The following is a 7,802-nucleotide window of genomic DNA, read 5'->3' on the forward strand; positions in this document are numbered from 1 at the left end:
TCCCCTCTGCAGTTTAGGTCCAAGCTAATTCTATCATTGTAGAGTTGGAAGGGACTGTGAGCATCACCCAGTCCAGCTCTCTAAAATGCAGGAATCTTTTGCCCTAAGTGGGTTTCGAATCCACAACCCTGAGATTAAGAGTTTCATGCTCACATAGGAGAGGGCCTTCTCCGTGGCTGCTTCCACACTCGGAAACTCTTTCCCCAGAAAAGCCAGACTGGCTCCTTCCTTGTTGTCCTTCTGCAGGCAGTTAAAGACCTCCTTGTTCCAACATGCATTTGGGGACGGACTGCTTTTAGTAAAAAAGCGGTGCTGTTGTTTTTTAACTGTAATCACTTGGATGGTTTTAATAGACTTTTAATGTGTGTTTGTGTGTGTGTGTGTGTGTGTGTGTGTGTGTGTTTGTGTGTGTGTTGTTTTATTTCTATCAGTGCTCGCTTTTAAATGAATGGCTTATGCCAATGCTTTTTATTTTATTTTATTTTAATACCCCGCCCTTCCTGGTTCAGAAAACTGGGCTCAGGGTGGCTAACAACAAATTTTAAATACTTAATTGATGCAACAATAAACAGCATAAAATACAGTATAAAATGTGATTAGCAATAAATTCAGAATTCAAAAATCAATTTAGGGGGAAAATCCATCCAATAAACATTAGATGGTCACCAGGGCTAGCTGGCTAAATTAGTCCTACTTGTGCCAGCGAGGAGACCAGGGGAGAATTAGCTGTGGGATCCCAGAGCAGGCAATCTTCATAAAAGGGAAGGGGGAGGGAAGGAAGGGGAATAAAAGATCAGGCTGAATTCAAATTAAAGGCCAGGCAGAATAGCTCTGTCTTACAGGCCCTGCGGAAGGAGTTTAAATCCTGCAGGGCCCTGGTCTCATGGGACGGAGCATTCCACCAGGTCGGAGCCATCACTAAGAAGGCCCTGGCCCTGGTGGAGGATAATATGACTTCTTTAGGGCCCGGGACCTCTAAACTATGATTATTCATGGACCTTAAGGTCCTCTGCGGGGCTGACCAAGAGAGACTGCTCTTTAGCTGCTCTTTTTCTTTAATCTGTAAGCCACCTTGTGTTCCTGTCAGAGAGGCAATGTGTAAATATGTATCATGACGATAATCTTTTCTCAAATGGTATGAATGCTGTGCTCTGCCCGGCTGTTGTCCTGGATCACAGAACTGAAGGGAAGGGCTGCAATATCAAGGGGGCACTAGGTAGGGTTTTCCCCACCCCTTCTGCATTGCTCGAGGGTTTTGTATGCAGCCTTGGAGATCATTTGGCCGAGTGGGGTGTGCGTGCATCAACCTGGAATACAAAAATCAAATTAAAGCTATCGGCATAGTCTGTATGCTGGGGGCTTCTAATTTGTTAACAGCTGGTTGATGCAGATTAAAAGACTTGTTTCTGAGACTTTGTTAACCATAATTCCCTGGGAGTCTTGTCTCGTTGAACTCGACTTTTTTGAAGTCGTCAGCGCCGTTTGTCTGCTGTAGGCCCAGAGGTGGCGAGTCTTGCCCAGTGAGCCCAGGCACCAAGATGCCTTGGGATGTCAACAGAGTAGAGCTCGCCGCTTTCACGCCAGCATTTTGTATATGTGAGCATTGTAACTGCTCACTTGGCACAGACAAATGTCAAATGGTGTAGCTAGTGAGAAGGGAGGGAGGAGTTATTGGGCTGCTGCCACACACAAGCAGCCACAAACAGCTTGAGTACCAGACAGGCTGCTTTCCTGCTCCTTGGTGGTGTGAGTTTTCAGTGCTGTGGACATGCCTGTCTGTCCTTTTGTTTTGCGTCTACAGTTTCAAAGGCTGGGAGAGTCAGCTGCGCAGCAAGAAGAGGGATGACTTTGGACTTTAGATGGAAGCAGGGAGGACGTGGGGGTGGAATGAACCTGCAAAGGAACAGTGCACACTCTGTTTAGGGAAGCTTTTAATGTTTAATAGGTTACTGTTTTTTAATATTCTGTTGGAAGCCACCCAGAGTGGCTGGGGAAACCATGTGTGTATGTATGTATGTATAAATATTATTATTATTATTCCAAGCTCCTTGTGTAATGTCTGAAACCACCTTCCACTTCCCAGGGGTAGTGGGAGGAAGTGTGGAAAGAGAGAGCATTACTGCGGCCTTAGTTTGTACAAAGGTGCAGTAACATTTCATGCCAGGCCTAGGAACCTAGAATCCTGGAATAGGGACCCCAGGGTCATCTAGTCCAACCCCCTGCAGTGCAGGAATCTCAGCTAAAGCATCCATGACAGATGGCCATCCATCCTCTGCTTAAAAACCTCCAAGGAAGGAGAGACCACCACCTCCTGAGGTTCCACTGTCGAACAGCTCTTACTGTCAGAATCTCCTTTCTTGTTAACTCGAATCCATGGGTTCAAGTCCTGCCTTCCAGAGCAGGAGAAAACAAGCTTGTTCCCTCTTCCATGTGACAGCCCTTCAGATATTTGAAGATGGCTTTCATATCTCCTCTCACTCTCCTCTTTTCCAGGCTAAACATGCCCAGCTCCTTCAACTGCTCCTCATAAGGCTTGGTTTCCAGACCCTTGATCATCTCGGTTGCCCTCCTCTGCACGTCTTCCAGCTTGTCAGTATCCTTCTTAATTTGTGGCACCCAGAACTGGACACAATATTCCAAGTGTGGTCCAACCAAGGCAGAATAGAGCAGGACTATTACTTCCCTTGCTCTGGACACTAGACTTCTGTTGATGCAGCCTAGAATAGCATTAGCTTTTTTTGCTGCTGCATCACACTGTGGACTCATGTTCAGCTTGTGGACTATTAAGACCCCGAGATCTTTCCCGCATGTACCGCTAGTAAGCCAGGTGTCCCGCCATCTTCTTATTACTGAGGGGCTGCGTATCAGAAGACAAGGAAGAGGGACCGAAACATTAGCGGACAGATTTGGAGAGGAACTAAGGCTAGAATGGGCTGGCTCTCTTAAATTCTATGTGCACCCAATTATTTAGATTTATGTAAAAGCAGGACTGACTTATTTCCCATTCTCCACGAACACAAAAACCCAGATCCATGGCTCATATTGAAATGTTTATTAAGATTGAACTGTAGAACAATGGATTGAACACATGTAAATGTGAAATAGTGGTTTGTTTTCTCTTTTAAACTCTACATTCAGCCATTTCTATCCATAAATGGGTGGGTGTGGGGGAAAATTACAAAGAGACCAAAAGTGCAGAACAGTTAAACTGTTTCACATGCAACAAGTCTTTACCTTGAAAACCAGAAAAAGAAAGCTCTGTGTCAAAATTAAATCCCAGAACATTCTGCCATCTAATCCACTCAGACACATTCATCGGTCACATTTCTTATTTATCCCTTTTTCCTCGTTAAACTCGAAACATTTATGTGTTTAACACACACTTATAAACATTGCTAAACTCAGCAAGAGCTACTATACTGCCCCAACTTAATAAGTTGATAAACAAGAAGTTGTCATATGGCCAGTTCACAATGGAACTAAATATATATATTTACTTATATTTTTTTTTCATTAAGAGATGCCTATATGCAGCTTTTCACTAGGGGAGGCATTTATTTTATTTTATTTTAGTATTCAAGCTGGCCATTTGGCTACCAAGAAGGTTTCAGGTCCATGTTGCAGCAGAAATTCAACAACAACAACAAAGTACATAGCGTAGGAAAGATCAGATGATCAAATTGTATTATCCAGGAGGAGGTTAGGCTTCTATCAAATTTAAAAACAAAACAGAACTAAAAGTCAATACTAACTCGGGTGATGACCAAGCCAGACAGAGCTGAGATTTTCTGGGTTCTAATTTTATGAAATTAGACGCTTGACACTTGATCAATGAAGTAAGCTATTTTGTGACCTGAAGAAGAAAAGGAGTTTACATTGTAATTCTCTCCCCCCCCCCCCAGTTTTATTTACCTGGGCGCTTTTCATAGGAAGTTAATTTACTGGCAATTATCTGGAAAATGCATAACCTCTACACCACCCCTTCTGTTTATCAGAAAGCAGCATGGTATGCATGTCCTGTTCTCTTACACATCAGACGAGGGTGCCTGCAAGACCTATCAGGTATCATTTTGTAACTCCAGGATGATCCCTCAAATTATTGCACCAGAGCTTTTAGGTGCACGTGGAGAGAAATTTACTGAATCTTAAGAGAGATGTGTTTAGAAGGAATTCCAGCAACTTTTGCTTGTTCCACAGCTCTGTATAGTGAGAAGTTGCAGTGGGTGGAATTCTCCCTCTTAGGCAACTGTTTGTTTTTTTCCAAAAGAGCCCTCAGGCAGTGGATTTAGTCTTTGCTCTCTGGAAACGGATCATAAAAACGCCCTTGATCAAAGGTGGCCTGGTCTACAAACTGTGCAGAAGCATCTTCACAGCTTCTAGCAAAGACCACCTTGAACACGCACAGAGAATTTGCACAGCATGTTTTCTGCACCCAGGAATTATTCCGGCAACTTGAAAAAACAAAACCAGCACCTTAGGGCTAGCCTACCTGTCAGAAGTTGCTGAAAGGAAGAATTCATCCCATCTAAGGTCCAAGTGTCACCTGACTCTTGAATTAAAGCCAAACCATTTCCCCCTCTGAATTTAATTGCCACAAGGAAGTTGTACATGTAAGAACTCTATGCTCCTGGAATTCATGTGGGTGTCTCCGAGACCCTTCCTCAATAAAATAAAATAAAATGGGGGCATAAACAAGTGTTTCAGCAGAAGATACATCCTCAGTAAAACTTTTTATTATGGGAGCAACATGAACCACAGAACTCTGGGTAGATAATATCTGCTTCTTTTTGTTCCGTTTTGCAAATGGCATTCCTCCCTCATTGCAGTCTTAAAAACCTTGTAGCTTGGCTGTTTAAATGACAAAACCTGCACGTTTAAGAATCCATAGTTAGGAAAAGACACACACAGGTGAAATTTGGTACCCTTTTCTTTTTTTCTTCCCAAGTCACACTTTCCCCCATTTCTGTGCAATATTTTTTGTGTCTTGTTACATTTATTTGGCCTATTAACGGGGGGGGGGGGGAGACAAGGGGTAGCCGCAAATGAATAAAAACCAAATCACTCCCCCCCGGCCCACAAAAAGACACTTCAGGTACTCAAAAGTTGCTACATGTGCTTACGCGGGGAGTCATGCAAGATTTCGGGTTGTGTAAGAAGGAACGGATGGATCTAAGTCAGAGCTGATTGCATCCTGCTAGCAGGCAGAAGGAAAGGGCAAGGGCAGGGAACACCATGTTTCAATGTACAGTGAAAACAGCAGCAGAACGAGGCCCAAACCCGTTCCGTTTTAATTCATCCTTAACCAGGCCCAACCGCTTTTCATTTTTAAAATAAAGAAAAAAGCTTTCCTGCGACTGAATGGCGAAAAGGTGGAACCAGAAGAATGCCTGGTGCCCAGGTGAGCTCCCCAAATTGAGCTGCAAAGAAGAAATACCCTGCTGGGTTTTAGTTATCATGCTCTGTTTTGGGGTGGAGGGATGGGTCAAGCTTTGGCTTTGCAGCCTAACAGCTTCACTGCCCCCTCCCTCCACAGCACCAGAGAGTGCCTTAAACTGGGTACCGAAAGCCGCCTTTAAAGATGGCACAAATCAGACCGAGTGGCACTAACTTGCCTTTCAAGACGATGACTCCATGCAGTCAGATGAGGTTATTTGCCACTCTCATGATATGGTCCGATTCTGGATTGCAGACCAGAAATTGCAGCTCTTTTGCCACAGCCTTCTCAAACGGGTTTCAGCAGAATGAATTCAAAACTGGAACCCGGGGCAGTTGATGCTATCCTCGCCCCAATGTATCCTGGCTAAGATTTGCCTTCTGGAAAATCCAGCCTAGGGACCCTTCGCCGGAGGTTTCATCCATAGGAACCGACAAGGAGGAAGAAAAGGAAACAGATATTCCCGGCAGAGACAAGATGGTGATAGGGAAGCCTCATTCACCGGTCCTTTAATGAGAGCTTATCCTCCACTTTCATGGAATGGCCGAAAGTAAAAAAGCACACTGAAAAATCACACGGGTCTTCCAATCTCCCAACAGCCTCGTCTCCTAAGACAGAAAGAGGAGGATTAGTCGCCCACATGGTGCGGTTGGGAATCTTGAAGAAAGCCTGGCTGACGGAATAGGCAGGGGAAAGATCAGAGTATCAAAAAGAGCATTTGGGCTCAAATCCCCACGTGCAAATCAGGAGGAAGAGGTTATTGCTTTTCTCTCCACAAGCTGTCATAAATATACAAGCTTGAAGTCCAGCTGGATATTGCCACAGGAAATCAATTTGTGTGATTTCTTTTTTTTAAAAAAAGATTACATATAACCCTATCAAGCCCTACAAAGTCCAATAAATGCTGCCCACAAGACCAGATATCTGATGGCAACTACAGACGATTTTCAGGGTGTTAAACATGTCTGTGAGCCAGACGCTCCACAAAGATTTGGTTGAAGGTGTGACGTCTCAAAATCAGCGAGGAAAAGGAAATGTCCCATTCTAACAGTATGCTTTGTAAGAGACAGATGAAAGAATGAGACGTGTGCTCATGATGTAAAAAACTCAGCGGCTGACGCTTCTCCTAAAGAACACTGGAAATGGTGGGGTTGTTAGGATGTGGGGGATTCAGAGACCCCTAAGCCAAAACCGGACCTACAATTCCAGGGTGTGTTGGCCTTAGATCTGCCTCATGCCTTCCTATGGCATGTCTGAACAGCTTTCACAGCCGGCAAAGGAAGCATACCGATAGCTCCCTCCACCTTTCCAAAATCAAGACGTTTCCCAATTCAGTTCTGCTCAACTGAATTTGAACTTCAGCATCTGAAGAAGGCAAATAGGAACGATGATGATCCCGTGCTGGGATTTAATGAGTCGGCACCAAGACACTAAATGCATCTACAAAGAGGAAAACACAACACGACTGGCTCCCAGACAGAATTTGGGGCTTGCCCTTTCCGCCTTGGCTCTGGGCTCATCGAGGCCCATTTGTTCCAAGTTCTTTGCATCTCTCCACAGGCAGCAGCACGTCTTGGAGGCTGCAGTTCAGAAGCCCTAAAGAGTAAATTCTAGAGCGCAGGAAGGGAAATGCTATTCAGAATCCTATGGCATAAATGTTGAAACAAGGAGGGTTTAAGCCCTGCTACAAGGCTAAATCTCTCGTTTGCCCATCTTCTCTTCACAAGGGTCCAAAAAACCAGAAAGCTCACCAAGACCTGGCAATTTTCTCCTAGCACCACAATGCACGATCGCGTTTCAGATTCTGGCAGAGCCAACCGTGACGTGAAAATTGTGACCCCGCAACTGCAGAGCTGGTCAGAAAGCCAGTGTTCGTAGGAACCAAGGAACTGCCAGGAAGCCTCCAAATTTCGACGTGCTCTTCTAAAAATAAGCTTTTGAGTCCTCTGAAAAGAAAGCTTTTTCCCATTTTGGAAAAAAAACACTTGCCTTCCTCATCCTCAATAGTTCGGGCAGAGCAAGGCGGAGTCAAGGGGGGGGGGAGAGAGCTTTCAAGGAAAAGAAATGTCAGAGCCGAATGGGTGACCTTCAAACTGCATCAAGGGGAAAGATCCAACTGAGGCGTTTGAGAGTGTTCCCTTTTCGCCTCCTCTTCAAAGCGTAAGGCAGGATTCAAGCCGCAAGCGGCAGCTTCCTATTTTTACAAGCCTTCGAGAGCGATGAAGTGGGGTCCTTGTAGAACAAGGTGCAATTTACGCAGAAAACAGCTATCTCAAATTAATGCCGTGGAGTAGTTTTTCAAAAAATAAAATAAAAAAGTGTAGTGAAAGGAGACTTTAGGTGGAGGAGGGGGCTCTCTTGGCTACAA

General features: G+C 44.6%; 1 long non-coding RNA gene across 1 annotated transcript; it reads left to right on the forward strand.

The window, feature by feature from the left end:
* Window positions 1-979: 979 nt before the first annotated feature.
* LOC308593227 lies at window positions 980-5,070 on the forward strand. Its single transcript, XR_014010869.1, has 2 exons — window positions 980-2,316; window positions 2,398-5,070. It is a non-coding gene; the product is annotated as an uncharacterized lncRNA (long non-coding RNA).
* The last annotated feature ends 2,732 nt before the right edge of the window (window positions 5,071-7,802 follow it).

Source organism: Podarcis bocagei, assembly GCF_964188305.1.
Source record: "Podarcis bocagei genome assembly, chromosome: 8".
NCBI classification, from domain to species: Eukaryota; Metazoa; Chordata; class Lepidosauria; order Squamata; family Lacertidae; genus Podarcis; species Podarcis bocagei.